The 19,199-nt window shown below is 41.7% G+C and overlaps 1 protein-coding gene across 1 annotated transcript in view; it reads left to right on the top strand.

Moving 5' to 3' along the window:
- GPC1 (glypican 1) overlaps nucleotides 1-19,199 on the top strand; it is a 145,935-nt gene that overhangs the window by 36,791 nt on the left and 89,945 nt on the right. The gene's annotated exons all lie outside the window — the stretch shown is intronic.

Here is a 19,199-nt window from a genome sequence, read left to right as displayed (position 1 = left end):
TGGTTCAGGAGTCCCCATTCTTAAGCCTGTCATTCAAGGCCTTCCACTATCCACAACCTTATCTCCCATGGACCCTGTTGGCCGTCCCTCTGCCCTAGTCAAGCAGGAGGTCTCCCTGGTCCCACCTCAAATTATACTCATTTTCCGTTTCCGTGCCTCAGCCCATGTGAACTTCATCACTTCATGAAGGAAGGGCAGGAGAAGAAAGCGAGTTAGCATTTATTAAGCACCTACCATTGCCAGGTGCCACGGTGAGTGCTTTACAAATATTGTTTCTTTTGATCCTTGCAACAACCTTGTGAGGTAGGTGCTATTGGTGTTATGTTCCCCTTTTATTGTTGTGGATGAAATCGAGACAGGTTCAGTGGCTTGTCTGGGGTGACACTGCTTAGTAAGTGTCTTGAGGTCACATTTGAATTCAGATCTTCCTAACCCAGACCTTCTGCCTTTTGTGAAGCATCCCCTTTCATCATTGTAACTCTGAGTTATCTGTCTCTCTCTGTTTCTCTGTGTGTCTTTCTGTCTCTTTTTCTCTATGTCTTTTGGTCAGTTGGTCAGGGTCTGTCTGTGTCTGTCTGTCTCTCTCTCCCTCCCCCCCCCATCTGTGTGTCTGTCTCTGTGTCTGTCTGTGTATGTCTCTGTCTCTGTCTCTCTCTCTCTCTCTCTCTCTCTCTCTCTCTCTCTCTCTCTTTCTCTCTCTCTTATCTTTGTCTCTGCATCTGTCTCTTTCTCTCTATGTCTTTTGGTCAGTTGTTCAGGGTCTGTCTGTGTGTGTCTGTCTGTCTCTCTCTCTCTGTCTCTCTCTCCCTCCCTCCCCCCGTCTTTGTGTCTGTCTCTGTGTCTGTCTGTGTATGTCTCTGTCTTTCTCTCTCTCTGTCTCATCTTTGTCTCTGCATCTGTCTCTTTCTCTCTCTCAGTATTATCTTCTCTTTCCCCTGCCAACACTTCCCGTAGAGCTCCCCGCTGTTGATTCCCCGACTGGTGGCTCTCCACTTCACAGGCTAAGTTGTTCCAGCCCTGCTCACCCTCCGAGCAGGTAAGCGCTTTGGACCGTGGGTTCGATGCCATCTGTGGTCCATAAACACCAGGGTGAATCGATCCTTTTCTGAACCTATCTCTTTCACAGAAGAATCTGTGTGGTCTTTTAGGATCAGACCAATAAATCAGCATTTACTAAGCACCTACTATGTGTCAGGCACTGAATATACAAATTAAAAATGGAACAGCCCCTCCTCAGGTGGGCAGTTCAAAATCAGAGGGAACCTTAGAATCCACGTCATCGACTACTTCGGTCCAGAAACTCTTATGTGTCAGTCGGGCATTATGCTAAGTGTTAGGGACACAAAGAGAGATTAAAATCATGGTCATTTTACAGATGAGGAAACTGAGGTTCACAGTGATTAAGTGACCTGCCTTATAACTAGGATGTGTCTGAGGCAGACTTGAAGCCAGGTGTTCCAGCACTCAAGCCAAGTGACTTCACACGCCTCCATGGCACCCATTCCCTGCCACTGCATCTCTAATTGCCTAAGAGGTTATCATGAGCTCCCTCTCCCGTGGGCACTTTGCCACCTATCAGCATTTTCTAAAGCTACAAAGGCGGATTTTGCTGCTTCTCCAACTATGTATCAGCAAAGTGATTTCTTCTCATCTTCCCTCTCCATTGTGGCTGAAAGTCAACTTTCCATCCTCCGCCCTCCCTCAGACTTACTCCTCAAACCATTCATTTAGCCCTCAGCAGGCGGGGTCTCGTGATACGTCCTCCTGTCCAGACGTGAGCGGTTTCCGTTGTCTCTGCTTTAAGTCGTTGTTGCTGAAGCTCTCAGTCTGTCTCTCCGTCTGGATTCTCAACTCCAAGCATCAAGATTATGGCCTCAGCTCACCCAGAACAGGAGTTTAATGAGTAGCTTGGTTTGATTTCTAGAAGAAAAGAGACGTTCTCATGTGTTTCTCTCTCTCTCTCTCTCTCTTTCTCTCTCAGTGGCAGATGCTATTATAGAAAATTCATGGCACGTGAGGGTTTGCCCAGTCTCAAGACCAAGTCCAATCCTCTTCCTGTCCCCTTTTTATTTTCTTCTTTCCCTGGTTTATCCTCATCTTCCCCCCCACCCAAATACAAGAGTCCTCTAAAGTTCTGTTTTTTCTCACTCACCTTTTCTTTGTTCTATTCTAAGAAGATTGACTTATCTATAGGCTGATACACTTAAAACTGAAGATCATCTTTCTCAAGCATCTCATTTTATATATGGGGAAACTGAGGCCCTAGAAAGTGACACTGCTTGCCCGAAATCATATGAAGAAGGTGATTTCAGGACAAGCAGGAGGACAGAGGCTGGCTAGGTGCTTCATTGGGAGGATCCTTAAGGACAGGGTTTTAGCAGGGTGGGGTGCAGCTGTCTTGAGTGCCAAAGCCTGGAACGAGTGTGTGGCCTGAGCCCCCTGCACGTCCCCCCTCCCCGAGCCTTTCTCTGGCATTTTATCCTTACTAGCTGCTGTCGGTGCAGTGGGCTCCCAGTGTTGACTCAGTTTCTAGTGTCAATGTTTGCTCTTGCCCTTCTCTTCCGCTTTCTCTCCCTTCCCCACACCGAGGGGTGAATTCATAATTACCCTTGACTTTGGAAAGTGCTGGCGGAAGGGAGGTGGAAGTGGCAGATTGTCCAGCCCATCGCCCGGCGTATTTGTTTGAAAGAGTGTCTGTCTGTCACTGGGTTTGTTTTCTATTTGGTCATGTTCTGCTCGTCCATCTGGCCAGAAGGGAGGCTGGAGACGAGGGGAACATCCCAGAGGATTTTTTGTAGTCCTTGGCTGACTCTCGGCAGCCCGGTATAATTTCCAACCTGATATTAGGGAGTCACAGTTCATCAAACAGCACGGGTTTGATCTCTAAGACTAAGGGGTGAAATTTGGTAAAAGGGGGTTGAACAACATGGCTCTCGAGGTGCCTTACACAACCAATGTCCTGGAACAGGGGCCATGAACTTGTCTTTTTGTTTTTAAAATTTCAAAACTACTTCAACATAATTCATTTCCATTATAATCCTGTGTATTTTATTCTATGCATTTTCTTTTTTAATTTATGCAATAATATGATCACATAAGCATTGTTGACCATGATCCTGAGAAGAAGCCCGTTAGCTTCAGCTGGCTGCCTGAGGGATCCATAGAGAAGGTTAAAGACCCCTACTCCAGAGTCTCGGGATCATTGGAGTCCTCATTTTTTGAGCCAAAAGGGGTGTCAGAGGCCGTCTGGTTCCACCCTTTATAGATGAGGAAACTGAGGCAATGCTAAGATGTGTCTCGCCCCAGTCACATGAGCCATAAAGAGCAGATTCAGGATTCCAATTTGGATTCTGTGACTGAGCACAGTTTGCAAAAGTAAACAACTGGTCGGCATAGACAGGACTCACTCAAGTGGCTCAGAGGCTGATAGATTTAGAGCTGGATGGGACATGCCGCATGTTGTCATGCATATTTGCAGGCACAGGGCCTGGCTTTAAATTCTGGCTCTGTCATTTACCAGTTTATGTGGCCTTAATTTCTCTGGATCCATATATAAAAAAGAAAGAAAGGAAAAGAGGGAGGAAGGAGGGAAGGAAAGAAGGAAAGAAGAAAGGAAGGAAGGAAAGAAGGAAGGGGGAGAGAGGAAAGGAAGGAAGGGGGAGAGAGGAAAAAAAGAGGGAGGGAGGGAGGGAAGACAGGAGGGAAGAAGGAAGGAAGATGGGAGAGTGGATATAAAGCACTAATTTTTTAAAGGCAATCAGGGTTAAGTAACTTATGCAAAGTCTCACAGCTAGTACATGTCTAAATTGAAATTTGAATTTAGGTTCTCCTGACTCCAGGGCCAGTGTTCTATGCACAAGATACTATTAAGACACCATAAGGAATTTGTGGTTTCTGTCCTCACCCATGTTACAGTCTAGGAGAGAAGATTTATCCATTCCTTCAGAAGCATTTATTATGTGTTTACTGTGTGCCCACTACTGTGCTAGACTCTTGCCACACAAAAGCTAAAAGGAAATAATCCCTGCCCTCAAGACCACTCCCCCCTGCTCTCTCTCCTGGGCAGGTGGGTGATATGATAGAGATACTGGTAAATAAATATAAAAACACAAAAACATTTATTAGGTGCTGACTGTGTACTAGGCTCTGAGCTAAGGGCTGGAGAGCCAAAGAACAATTAAAATTCCCCTGCCCTCTAGGATCTTATATTCTTTTGAAAGTAACATTTTGAGCTTCTCACAGTAACATTGAACGATTCTATGAATAAACAGAATAGAAGGAAGTCAGTCTAGAAATTGTTCTGCTAGTGTTAGAGCTCAGACATCCTGGGAGCACAGAAGGACAGATCCCTTTCGATTGGAGAAACCATGGAAGTGGCAGTGTTTCCAGGGAGCTAGGAAGGATGGACAGCATTGCATTGAACGGAGGACATCGTGGGTGGAGTAACAGAGTGACTCAAAGGCTGGGAGGTGGGAAAGGAGAGCAGACGGGTGGCAGGTTGTCTCCTGGGACCGAGGCTTGACATTTGTGTTGCGTGGAGGGAAGGTCGGGGCCAGATTTCGGAGACACCGAAACTCCAGACTCTGATTCTTGAGCTTGGTTCGTCGGCTGTCGGCAGCCACGCTCTCGAGGGGGAGTGAATACCCTTGTATGGTGTTATTAAAAACAACATCTCTCTTGTTTTAACCCGTCCCTGATTGACAGCCCTGTAATGCAGGGGTGTCATCAGCATATGCTGCGAGGGGATTGTCGGTGTTTCTGCCTGTCTGGAGTTGACAAGGCAGCTTTGTGGTGAGCGCATTTGGCTTGTTAGGAGTGCCTGAGAATGCTTTAAATAGAGAGACGCTATAATCCCAAGCATTACTTGTGCTAAATCATTTGAATTGCCCCTATATTGTACAATGGGAATTCTGAACATTTGAAAATTTTGCTCTGACCCTGTGATGTTATTAACACCGGTCACTCCCAGTGAGAATGATCCCTCCGCCGATGTGGGTCAGCACCTTCTTTGTATTTGGAGGACTAGAGCGTTGCCTAGATGGGTTAAATCACACGGCCACGAAAGTCAGAGTCGGTACTTGTGGCTGAGTTTCTTGTGTCACGGATGACTGTTCAACATCCCACGCTGCTTAAATATATGATAATATGATAAATATATGATAATAACCACAACAGTTTACATTTACATGTCACGCCAAGGTCTATGGTGAAGTACAATGGTTTTGTAGTGTTTGCAGCCCACTCTTCATGTGACTCACTTAAGTTCATTGTTGTATTTTGTAAATAAGAAGGCTAGACTCCCAGATCCCTTTGAGCTCTAGAGCTCCGCTTTTATGAGATCCTATGTCTCTCTACTTTGGGCCTCAGTTTCCCACCTCTGTTAAATGAGAGTTGGATCATCTAGCCTCTGGTGTTTCTTCCCTCTCTAGATTTGTGATTTCATAAACGGGCCACGTCAGGTATACATTTCCCTTATCTTCATTCAGATCGGAAAGCTGGGACTAGGAGACTTAATGATTTGTCCACCCTGGCACAGCTTGGATTTGGACCCAACAATCTGATTCCCAAATAGTCAGATTAAAAGCTGAACGTGATAATCATGGAAATAGGTATAGGAGAATGGCCTACATTTAACATATATTGGATTATGGCTGTCTAGGGAAGAGAGTTTGGAGGAAGGAAAAAAATCAGAACACAAAGTTTTACAATGGCGAATGTTGAAAATTATCTATGCCTATGTTTTGAAAATAAAAAGCTCTAATAAAAAAATTAAAAACTGAAGGCTATCCATTCTAATCCCTTCAGATTACAGAAAGGAAAACTGAGGCCTGGAAAAGTTAAGTAAGCCAGGATCACACAGATATTAAATATTGGAAGTAAGATTTGAATCCGAGTCCATTGACAGCAGAACCTTGTGCCGTTCCACTGTATATGCTTCCCACTAATAGAGCTGCCCCACTATGATGATCTTCACATTGTGTGGGATAGTCCAGGCCATCGCCATTTCCCCTATATTTTGATTTTCCCATGTGGATGGTAAAACTGACTTCTTTTATTCAGAATGTTGGACATAGTTGTGGACATTTTTATTTGGAACCTCAGAGACTACCTGATCCAATCCCTTTATCTTACAAATGAGGAAACTGAGGCCCAAGGAGACAAAATCTTGCCCAGAATCACAAAACTAGTAAGAGTGAGTGAGAAGTGAAATCTGAACCCAGGGCCTCTGACCTTAAAACCAGAAGTCACCCCATTTGGGAGCTTTCTCTGAACCCCCCAAAAAGAGCTTCTTCTTTTCATCACTTTGGTAAATCCTATGGATCTTGGGTGGTATTCATTTACCCCTGAGTTTGAAACCCAAGCTTTTATGTTTTCCAAGGTGGTGCTTAGTGCAGAGAAATGATAGGCTGTCATCTTTCTTTGGTCCCATCCTCTTCTTTATGGCTTTGGAATTAGGGTGGGGAAGGGGTGCTCATCAGGATGAGACAGCTTGGTGCCATGGGGAAGCAAGCATGGGCTTTGGAACTAGGTGGTCCGAGTTCAAATCCCACCTTCACCTTTAATTATTACCCATGTCACCTTCACCTCAAGTGAGGACATTGGATTAGGTGTTGCCTAAAATCCTTTTACTACTAATACTATGCTCCCACCTTCCAAGACGCGATTCTGTAGACATAAAATCAAAGTGAGACATAAAAAGTAAAGGTGTTTTGTCCGGGACCACACAGACAGGTAAGTGTTTGAGGCCGGATTCTGACTCAGGTCCAGCTATCTATTCACCTTGATGGGTGCCCAGTGCGACAGATTAGCACTTCATTGCCTTAACCACATAGCCACCTCACCCTCCGATGTCACTGTCTTTGACCGCTTGCTTTGATCACTCAGAAATAATCCATTTCACTGGAAGGCTTGGGGGGATTTGATTCTTGAATCATAGCTTTTAAAGGGTCAGCAGCAAACAGAGCAGGATGGCGAATGGTCAAGAATTACACAATTTGAAGAATAGGAGAATTCGTTTGGAAGAGATGGAGTTATTTGGCCCATAGAAGATAAGTCTTGGAGCAAGAAGAACGGGAGCTGGAGGAGAAATATTCTATTTTGCCCTACAGGGCAAAAGTACAGATGTTTTTGCTCTTCATTATGTGTCCATGGCTTAGCACCTGTCTGACTATGCGCTTCACACATAGTAGGTACTCTCCAAATCCGTTCTTATTATCGGATCTTTTTTGGTTGGTGTACAGCTATTAAAGTTTAAACCTGCACTAAGACTTTGGGCACAACTTGTATTTTTGCTTGTGACCCCCAGGAAGGTGGTAAGCTCCTTGAGGGAAATGATTGGTTTGCTTTGGGTTTTGTATTTCCGGCCAATGGTACGATGCCTAGAATATGGTAAGCCCCATAAAATATGTTTTGATTAAAGAAATAGTCTATTAGGGAAGACAGTACATACATGACCTTAGCTAATTATATTATAGAGTAGAATGTGGAAAGTGCCAAGAGAGGGCTTGGGGGTTTTCCTTTTAGAGGAGGAAAAGGAGGTTGGGATAGAAAAGGAGGCCTTTGAGTTGCGTTTTGAAGAATGGATATAATTTGGACAGGTAGTGATTTATGTGGTGAAGAGTTTTGGGAAGTAGAAGAGCAGAAAGACATAGGGAACAACATGAGCAAAACTGTGGAGGTGGAAAATTAAAGAGCACATCTAGTAAAAGTTAGCCTAGACAGCTGGGTGCTTTTATACATAAAGTCTGGAATCAGAAAGACCTGAGTTCAAATCTATTTCTCATGATTCTGGTGAGAATTAAATGAGATAATATTTGTAAAGCACTTTGCCATCTCTAAAGTACTGTATACATACTAATTATTTTTAATTATCAGGTTATATATAGAGGAGTAATAATAAATAAAACTGGAAAGATAGGGTGGGAACCAAAGCGCAGTGGACCTCGAATGCCATAATAGGATGTTTGGACTTTGTTTCGTGGGCAGTTGGGAGCCAATGATAATTCTTAAGCAGGAGAAAAACATGATGAAAGTGAACTCTTTTACTTCTCTTACAAAACCTGCATTATATAGTTCAACAACAAGATTTTGCTCTAAATTTACAATCACTATGGCAGTGAACACCTAAGAGCAGTGTCCATACTGCTTGTGATATGGGCTGGACCTTTGGCAGGTGTGCCGCAGACAATTCCTCATCTGTCTGTTGGGCAAAATCGTTTCCCTGTTGAATATCCAACGGGTTTCTTGTTCGTGGCTCCTCCGTGTCCTTATTGAGAATAACTAGGGAAGACTGAGACGGAGCTTGTCCTTTACAGGAAAGCTTGGGATGGGCCACCTGACTTTTGCCCTGCCCGGCTATCCTTTCCAGCTTGAATGCAACTGGAGCCAATGGCGAGAGGAGGGCAAAGGGAATATAGGTCCCAGGTGGGTGAATCGGGAGCCTCTGGATTCCCGTAGGAAAACCTTTAAAGAGAAGAGCCGGCAGCTTTCCTTACCCATTCTCATGGCAGCTGCTCACTGGTCCTCCTCTGCTCTCAGGCACTGCCTGGTAGCGTCTCCTAAGGGACACGTGTGTTTGTGGTCGCCTTCCCCCACGGGAATCGGCCCATTGAAAGGAGAGAATGCTGAATACAAATAGAGTATAATGAAGCAATCCTTGATGTGCCAGGCTCTTTGCTGGGTTCTAGGGATATAATGATTTAAAAAAACCCACCACTCTCTGTCCTCGATTTTATCTTTTAACAGGGAAGATAACGTGTAACATATATATATAAGGATAAACTGAATAAATGCTACAAATGGGTGGAGGAGGCCAGGATCAGTCTCCTATAGAAGATAGAGTTTGAATTGAGCTTTATAGGAAGCAAGGGATTCTCCCTGGCAAAAGTAAGGAAAGAGTGCATGTCAGCCATAGGGTAGCAGCTAGGGCAAATGCTTGGAGGTAGGAAATGTCGTGTTGTGTGAAGAACAGTGAGAAGACCAAGTCAACTGAATTGTAGAGTTTGAGGAGGAGAGCATTGTATTATGAAGCTGCAAAAGTCAATTGGGACCAGGTGGTGAAGGGCTTTAAATGTCAAAAGAATGTCCGAGCCTGGCCTCAGACACTTAATACTTCCTAGCTGTGTGACTCTGGGCAAGTCACTTAACTCCAATTGCCTCAGCAAAAGAAAGAAAGAGGAAGAGAAGGAAGGAAGAGAAGGAAGGATGGATGGAAGGAAGGAAGGAAGGAAGGAAGGAAGGAAGGAAGGAAGGAAGGAAGGAAGGAAGGAAAAGAATGATCTTAGAGGCATTAGGGAAGCCTGGAGTTGTTTGAGTAAGGGGGTGACATTGTCACATTTGTGCTTAAGGAAAAGCATTATGAACATGGTTTTATGAATGGATCTCTATTTCCTGTTAATGAATGGGTTGTTGTTGTTCTTGTTGGGTGAGGGGACGTTGGTGGTAAAGGTGGAATGTCCAATTTGGTTTCTTTGATAAAAGGAACTTCTGATTAGTAAAGTCTCTCTACAGATATTGATGGGCACCCGTTCTGCAAATTATGGTCTTCCATCTTTGCCCGGACACTTGGAGGTTAAGTAACTTGCCTAGAGTCACACAGTCAAATATATGTCAAAGGCATGAATCTAAGTCTTCCTGATTCCAAAACCAGCTTCCTGTACAATATACTAGACTGGCTTTCACTGTAAATGCCACTAATATTTAATCACAAAATTGGATTTTAGCTCTTAAAACAACAGTACGTCAATTCATGTTGGCGAGTCTGTGGTGGACTTTCAGTTTCACCAAGAGGGAAATGGGACCTGGGAAAGTCTCAGTTCCTATCCTCAGGGACTTCTCAGCCTGGAAGATAACAGGAGTCTGACCAAGCAAATAAATGGAGTCATTCTACATCGTATCATCTGGCCTAGGAGATCCTTGTCGCTCTCATCTTCTGTCATTCTTTGATTCTCTATTTTAGAGCTTTGAACCTCTTCGATCTGATTATTAATTAATTAGATTTTAGATCAATTAGTTGGATAAGTCCATCAATGAGAAATTACTTATTAATGTACCAAGTGATTGCTGGGAGAATTGTTGATCAGCCTGGATTTTCTCCTGCCAGCCAAGGCAACTGAACTGAGGCTCTAGAAAGACAGGTGTGTTTTATTTTCCAGGCGAAAGCCGTGCAAATGTTGGATTGATAATAAATGAAATAATGAACTAAGAACATCAAAATCCTCTTCCTCTTCCAGGTCAGTAATCAGCTTTTTGGAAAGTGTGATTCTTGTAGCTCAGTACTCACCTTCATTTCTACTCTGAGTGATATAACTTGCAGAAATACAGTAGAAAAATATGAGGCATGAATCCAGGCTCTGCCACTAACTTGCAGTGTGATCTTGGATGAGTCACTTTCTGCCTCAGTTTCCTCATTTGGAAAATGAGAAGGTGTCACTTCTTTGACCTCTCAGTTTCCTCTCTATGAAATGGTAGGGTGGGACTAGCTGCTCTGAGCGACCTTCTAGATCTAGATCTCTAGGATCTTAAGTCATTTAGTTTCTCTGTGCCTCAGTTTCCTTCTCTGTAAAAAGAAGGTAAGATTAAGTGTGTTCTAAGATCTTTTCTCAAAGTCGTGGAGAGTGCAGACTGACTGCGCGTGTGGAGACTTTCCTGATTGTCTGAACACTGGAATCATTCAAACCAGGTGGATTAACATCTCCCATCTCCTGCTGGGGACAGCAGCATTTGTGCTCTTAAAAGCTTGTGGCCACAAGCCATCGACCATGAAAGGGGAGATCAGCTGAGTATTTGAAGGCTGACAGAGAGCTCCGAGTGTAGAAAGGAGATAGAAGGCTTAGCTGGCTTCGGGGATCTTTACACTGATTTCTTTTGCATTTAGACCCATAATGGGATGGCCTTTCATCCCCTTATCGCCAATGAGCGAATTACTGCTGTGCTGTTCCACTAGGCTTCTGCGTTCCCATGGGCTTAGGCCCAGTAATAGCAGACCCCGACACCAGTCAATCTCTGAGGATTCGGCATTTGTTAAGCACCTGCTGTTTGCTAGATTCAGGGGCTAGGGAGACAAAACAAAGCCGTCCTTGCTTTCATAGAGTTTGCAATCTAATGAAAGCAGCCACACATGTGTTTTTGGATACAAACGGAACAGATGCCAGCGATGGGATGGGGGAAGAGGAAGGGAGAGGTCAATCATGAAGCACCTACTATGTGTCGGGCACTGTACTTAGTGCTGGGGATACAAATAAAGTCAAAAGTCCTTTTCTTCATAGAACTCAAAGTCTAATGGAGGGGGGAAGGGGAAGGAGGTAACATGCAAATGATGTGAAGATTTGCATCATTCCAAATTTTAGAAGGGATAAAAAAGGCCAACATAGGACTGAGAAGCTCACAAAAACTCTCAATACTCTTAGGAACTTCTCTGAGACTAGAAGTTAAAATGGTGGCCTTGAAGCTAAGAATAAAAAGGGCCCAGAAAACTCAACTTGGGAGTCATATGCATGGATGACCATTGAGTCCATGGGAGCAGGTGAAGTCCCTAGGAAGGACTGAATGGAAATCCCACCTCTGTCACTCATCATGGATCTCATCTAATCATCGTGAAGCTCATAGAACAGTGCTTGGCACATAGCAAGCACTATAGAAATGTGAGCTGTTGTCATCATTATAATTATTGTTTTATTGATTTTTAAAATTCAGTTATATTTTTATTTTAGGAGTATTTTATTTTCCAAATATACAGGTAGTTTTCAACATTTTTTTAATTGAAGCTTTTTATTTTCAAAACATAATGCAAGGCTAATTTTTCACCATTGACCCTTACAAAACCTTGTTTTCCAATTTTCCCCCCTTTCCCCCACCTCCTCTCTTAAATGAAAAGTAATCCACTGTATGTGAAACATGGTAAAAATATATCAACATTTATTTTTGTAAAACTTTGAGTTCTAAAATTTTCTCCCTCTCTCCTTTACTTTCCCCTTCCCTAAGACAGCAGGCAGTCTGACATAGGTTAAGTTTATGCATTCCTTTTAAACATATTTCCATATTTTTCATGTTGTGCAAGAAAAATCAGACCAATAATTATGGTTTTAAAATAATTTTATGCTACGTGATCTTTATGCTTCCTTCTCCTCTAGATCTGTGATCTTGTCTGTGTGATCTTGGACAAATCACCCATTCTTTCTCAAACTCAGTGTTCTCATCATTGAGAAATCTTATTATCCTTCAAGACTTCAAATGCCTGGTCCTCACATTCCCTCAGCCCCTTCTGACTAGACCCACTGACTGGAAGGCAAAGCCAAAACCCCTCTATTTAAGGAGATGGCCCAGTGTAATTTTTCTCCCCATATTCTGCCAGCTACACAACTTTGTGGCTGCTTTGGAGCTCTCAGTAGCATTGCCCCGAGTTCTCTGTATGTGCCTTTTTCTTCCCTTTTTGTGTATTGTCTTTTCTTATTAAATTGTAAATTCCTTGAGAGAAGGACCTGTCTTGTTTCTTCTATTCATGTTCCCAGAACTTAGCACAATGGTTGGCACATCAGGTGCTAAGTAAATGTCTTGTAATTTATTCAGTCATAGAGATTGAGAAAGCAAGAGCTAGTAAGTGTCTGGGGTCAGGAAAGCCCTGTGCTCTGTGCACCATGGCACCACCGACCCGTACATTTCCACAGACCACAGTTCAAATTCTGCCTCTGACGGGGCATTTCTCTTCCTCCTCTGGAAAATAAGGGGTTGCCCTCTGAGGCCCTTCCAGTTCTACATCCATGATCCTTAGACTCACAGCGTGGGTCTTTCTATTGCAGCACTAATAGTATTGCCCATACTCGTGCCCTGGCTTGTTACAAAAGGTTCATACTAGAACAGGGCCAAGAGGTTTTAAATGTCATTGGAAATCTGTAACAGGATCTGGGCCTAAATGCAAGACCATCTGAAAGCTCTGCAAGATTATGGTCTATTCTCCTCTAACTCAGTAGAATCCCAGGGAACAAACCTGGATCCCTCGGGCCCCTTTGCTCAGCCTCCCCAGCAAAAAAATCCCATTTTGATTTGATGCTACTCTATGTCACCCCATTCCTTAGAATTGCTAGGAGCCTGACAATCTACAGGAATAGGAGATATGTGATCTATTGGTTAATTTTGCTGATTTTTTTTCCCTCTTCTTCTTTCATTGCTCGTTTATGACATGGCTCTCTGGGAGGCATTGAGGGAAATTTAAATGGTATAAACAGAAAAGATAAAAAAAAAATTTAAAATAATTTGAGTGATAATAAAGATCTTTCAAATTGGGGATTTTAGAGATAAAAATTATCTTTCAACTGGGGAAAGCTAAGAGAAACCCTGGTTCCAGTCCCACCTCTAATACTTATTAGCTGAGAGACAGGGCAATGGAAAGAATTCTGGAAGTGGAGTCAGGGGCCCAGCCTGGATAAAGTTCTCTGTCTGATATTTAAAGCTCTTCCCCACCTGCCTCCTGCCTTCTTTTTGCTGCATTCTCCTTTTCTCCTGTCACTCAACTACCCAGCCATCCTTGCTTACTTACTATTCCACATACATGAGCTTCTATTTCTCATCAACTTACCTTTGCGGCTGGTAGTATCTCAATCTGGAATACATCCCCTTCACATCACTGCCTTTAAAATCTCCTCCCTACTAGAATACCTCCCTTGGAAACTTTTTTAATGTGTTGTTTTCCAGTCATTCCAGTCATGTCCAACTCTTCCTAACCCCACTTGGGGTTTTCTTGACAAAGATAGTGGAGGAGTTAGGTATTTCCTTTTCCAGTTCCTTTTACAAATGAGGAAATTGAGGCAGACAGAGTTAAGTGACTAATCCAGGGTCACCCAGCTAGTAAGTGTCTGAGGCTGGATTTGAATTTAGGAAGATAAGTATTCTTGACCCCAGGCCAGTACTTCATTGTGCCACCCTGCCATATTCATTTTGTATATCTTCATTATATATATATGTTATATCTCTCCATTAAAATGTAAGCTTCTTGAGGGCAGGTACTGCATCATTTTTATTTTGTATCTCCCAGTATCTACAACAATTTCTATCACATAAAAAGTGTTTAATGGATATTTATTTGCTTTCTTGATCAGTTATGGTGGAAAGAACCCTATCTTGAGAATGAATGAGCCTGGATTCTGATCCTGGCAGAAGATATGGAGGGATTAATTTAACAAATTTCCTAATCATTAGAGCTTTCCCAAAATGAAACAAACTCACCTTGTCAGGTAATGAGTTCCCCATTTCTAGAAGTCATCAATCAAAGGCTAGATGTCATTTGTCATATGTTGTAGTAAGGATTCTTTTCAGGTATAGATCAGACTAGATGGTCACTGAGATTCCCTCTATCTGTTGAGTTTTTTGGACAAGTCATTTCTAAGCCTGTTTCCTTCTCTGTAAAATAAAAATGATGATTTCTGCCCTGTTTCTTCTCTCTAGCCCCAATCTAAAAGTATTGCTTAGAACAGAGAATCAGACTAAATCACAATCATGTGGAGAAATGCATTATGTATGCTGCTTTGTAAAGTACAGATGAAAGAAAGAAAACTGGTATTACCTTCTATTCATTGTCATTCAGCAGCTGCATGCAGCCCACTATTGCATTGTTTGTGGTGATTGCTAGATCGATTGAGATGGAGATATCTATATAGACATGCAGATATTAGTATATAGACAGTTATCTGTCCCCTTGTCCTCCTTATAAAAGAATCAGCAATGAAAAATTATAAAGATCAAGTTTGGCCCTCCCTCTATAATGGACCTTTCCTTCTTCCTTCCTTCCTTCCTTCCTTCCTTCCTTCCTTCCTTCCTTCCTTCCTTCCTTCTTTCCTTCCTTCTTTCTTTCTTTCTTTCCTTCCTTCCTCCCTCCTTTTCCTTCTCTCTCTCTCTCTCCCCCTCTTCCTCCCTCCTTCTCTCCCTGCCTCCCTCTCTCCATGTTTCCCACTCTTCCTTCTTTCCTTCCTTCTTAACTATAGAAACCTATAGAGGTTATTCTTGTTGGGGGTTTTTCCCCTCTCTTATTTTTTTTAAGCAAAAAAACTTTGTTATGCGATTGGTTCTCTAGGAAAACATTGGGGAAAGGTAAGAGGAGGAATCTCTTCTCCATCATTATTATTTTATAGGTTTGGATTCTCATTAAATTGTTGTTCTTTCCATTGGCATTGTTATGGTCATTTTCTTGGTTCTGCTCATTTCACTCTGCATCAGTTCTTCTGAGTCTCTCTGTGCTTTTCTGTGTCCATCATTTCTCACACTATAATAATATATAGCTTGTTTAGCCATTCCCTAAATGACCATCTGCTTCATTTCTTTATCCTTATTACTATAAAAAAGAGTATTCTCTTCTGGTGTATATGGGACATTTCTTTCTGTCTTTGTCCTTTTTAAGATACATGTCTAATAGCAGGTTAGATGGTTATAGACATTTTAATCACTTTAGTTGCATAATTCCAAACGGCTTTCCAGAATGGCTCACATAGACCTGTTGATTGCTTCAATTCATTTCAGCAAGTTGGTCAGTCTTTTGGAGATGAGAGGTTAATTGTCTGGAGAAATGCCTTTCTGGTTTTTTCTTGGGCCTTCTCTTTTTTTTCTGCCGGGAGCACTTTTTCTCCCCTGATGATCTGGAGAGCAAGGAAGCAAAATGCTGGAGAGGAAGGAAGAAAAACCTCTAAGGAGTCAATCACATGAGTCAAGAAGCTTTAAGGGAAGAATGGGACACAAAGGAAGAGAGAATGAAGGAACTCCGAGAAATTGGATCTTTTCATTGGTTCCATCTCTTCCCACAAATGGATGATTCTGATGTTCAGGGAAAGGGGAAAACAGAAGGAAGGAAGGAGAGGAAGGAAAGAAGAAAAGAAGGAAGGGAAGAAAGAAGGAAGGAAGGAAAGAAGGGAAGGAAAAGGGGGAAGGAAAGAAGGGGAAAAAAGCATCTTTATGAGCTTATTGTGTGGCAAACAGATTGCTTTCATTGGTGGCCAGACATGCAAGAGGAAGATAGTTCCTGAGATTAAAGATTTTACATCCAAACAAGGAGAAGGAGAACATATGGAAAAGAAGGGTGCAGGGAAAGGAATTATGTTTTGGGCAGTCACAAGAACTCTATGATTCCAGTCACAAGAAGAAAGGGTAGAATGATGGATTCATCCATTGACATCCCTTTTCCAACGGCAATAGCAGTAATGGTGATTATGCTGTCAGAGTAAGATGTTAAAAGATGGGAGTACTCAAGGTCTCTTTGGCTCCCAGACAACATATTATGATGGTAGGATTCCAGGAAGAGGCGTTTTTTTCAGGATATATCTAAAAGTACATGTTGTATAATGGATAGAGGACTGGACATAGCATTCAGAAGACCTCAGGCACTTCCTAGATTGTAACCTCTACCTTGGTTTCCTCGTTTGTATAGTTTGTATAGAAAATTAGATTTGCTAATCTCTATGGTCCTTTCCAGTTTTAAATCTATGATCCTGAGAATTGTTAGACACAAGGACTGCTACCCTATCCTGGGGATCCCCTTGAGAAATATAGGATGATGAGAAGGCACTAAAAAAAGTCCCAAGAGACTGTGTAGATATGGTTAGGAAGCTGTTAGAATTTAGGGGAAACAGGTTATGGATTTTTGTTTTCTTTTTAATCACTAGATTGAAGGAAAGGCTCTTGGAAGAAAAGAACCATATGGAAAATAAACAGCTAGGTAAAAAAAAATAGTATTAGAGAAAAGGATTTGACTTTCTGGACCCATAGCTTAAATTATAAAAATGATAAAATCTTAGGGGCAGATTATAACCAAAACTACTTCCCCAAAAAAGTATTTAGTTGGAGATGAATGATTAAATGACAATGAATAAAGCAATTAATAAAGTTCTTACTATGTGCCAAGCAATATGCTAAATTCTGAGGATGCAAGTGCAAAACTTTAGTATCTACCCTCAAAGAGGCTGTATTATAATGAGGAAAACCACATGCAAAAGAGAGAAAGCTACAGGGACAGTAAATGGGGACATAGAGCAGTACAATGCCATTGTTGCTGAAAAGGACACATCCGATTTTATTTGACCATAGTTCACAGTTCTAGAATTGGGGTAGAAAGAATTGGAGTAGTAAAGAAAGAACACAGGGATAAGAAGGAGGAAATGACCACAAAGAAGGGAGGAAAGTAAAATTGGTATTTTCCTGGAGTTGCGATCTAGGAGAGATAATCACCATCGGGCTTGGTGGGTTGGGGAAAGAAGTTTCTCCAAGGTAAAAGGAAGTAATAGGAAACTAGGGAAGTAGTAGAGTATGCTGAGTATTTTCTATCTTGCCTTATGCAATACCTCTACTATTATAACATATCTTCCATTTTTAAAAAATTTAAAAATATTTCTTTTTTATTTTATTTTTTAGCTTACAGATATTTATTTTGATGTTACAATCCAGCCCTTTGCATGGTCTACCATGATACCTTCATTACAGTCTCTTCCTGGACATCCCGGTAGAGTCTGTATTTCTATCACAGCAAAGGGAAGAAGAGTAGAGTAAAGTAAGGCAATATGAAAAGAGGGGAAGACTTGATTTAGGAGACTTTAGAATAAAATGTGATTGGAAGGATTAAAGTGTTCCGGTATAGCCATTTAAACCAGGTACTGTAGAGAAGAATAAATATTCCTGGGAGAAAGAATAGCAGTAAAGATGCTTGGTAATTGATAGAAGACAATATGGGGGAAAGATTAAGCACAATATTATTCATGAGCCTGCTCGTTTAACTTTAGAGCAAAATTCTATATGTCAGGGCTCAATGTATGGCTTTATTCTATACAATGGAATAAAGTGAACCAGACATCCCCACCAGAGACAAATACGACGTCATAAACGTCATTGAAATCTAGTGGAATAGAATTCAAGACTGGAATTTGACAAGGAACAAATTAGGGAGGGAGGCAGGGTATCATTTTCTATCAAGCTGTTTGCCTATGTGGAAGCATATTAACTTGGGAGGGGAAGAAGTATCGCAGAAATCATCGCATAAAAAGAGAGAGGATGTATATTAGAGGCCAACTGGTGAGAAGGAGACAATGGGCAATGAGTTCCTAATACAGCGTGAAAAACCAGACGGAGGGACAGCTAGGTGGCTCAGTGCATAGAACAGTGGCTCCAGATTTATGAGTAACTGAGTTCAGATACTAGCTGTATAAACCAGGGCAAGTTCTGATGAATCCCAATTGCTTCCCAAATTTAAAAAAAAAAAAAAAAAGGAAAAACCAATTGGAAGGTAGAAGAAATTAATGGGGGTCGGATTAAACTATCCAGGCCTTTACTGGAAGGTTTTCATTGACAAAAACAGAGCTGGTGAATGATTGATTTATATTGCTAATAAAGGCACAGTAACTCATAGGGAAAGGTGCAGAGAGAAACTTATTATTTGGGATCTGATTTTTACCAATGGGAAGAAACTAGGTATTAAAGTGGAAATGATGAGAATTTTGAGATCAGTATTGGAGTCAGGTGGCAAATGAGAAAGGGAATCTGATCTGTACCCTAGAATTTTCAGGGAGCAGGTTTCAAATAATTCTGATGGAGAGGCAGAATTCTCTGTCCTTATGAGCAAGATGGAGAGATGTGAACTTACCCACAGCATAGTGATTAATAGATTAATATCATCTTGGGGGGATATCTCTAACAGATAGATTGCTCTCTAGGTCTTTGGCTCTGTTCTACTTTTATTCATTTCAGGTAAAGTAATGACCTGTTCATTAGGGTTGCAGGTGGCAAAATTTGGAGCCCAAATAGCTGAGATAATTAGATCGAAGCTAATGTAAAATTTCATCTTTAGATTCAAAAAGTAAGATGTAGAAGTCACATTAGTTAAGAAATGACTTGAACGTAATTTGAGAAAAAATAGTGTAAATATTTTAATGAACTTGGGGCATAACAGGAGTCAATAATGTGATGAGGCATCACTCAACAAACATTTATCAAGTAACTACTGGATATTTTTTGCTAAGAGCCAATCAAAATAGCTACTGCCAACTTGGATTATATTAAGAGACATAGTATCCAAAACAAGTGTGATAATGATGGAGAAAAGGCAAGAGTTTTCCAAGAAGTTTGTCCTAGTTGGGTCCCATCTGCCATATTGAATCTGGTTTGAGATTCTATGCTTTGGAAAGGACATTGACAAATTAGTATTATGGGCCAACTATTTTCAGGTGTAAAGC

This window comes from Antechinus flavipes, chromosome 4, assembly GCF_016432865.1.
Source record: "Antechinus flavipes isolate AdamAnt ecotype Samford, QLD, Australia chromosome 4, AdamAnt_v2, whole genome shotgun sequence".
In the NCBI taxonomy this organism is placed as follows: Eukaryota; Metazoa; Chordata; class Mammalia; order Dasyuromorphia; family Dasyuridae; genus Antechinus; species Antechinus flavipes.
This window is presented reverse-complemented; position numbering and strand designations above follow the sequence as displayed.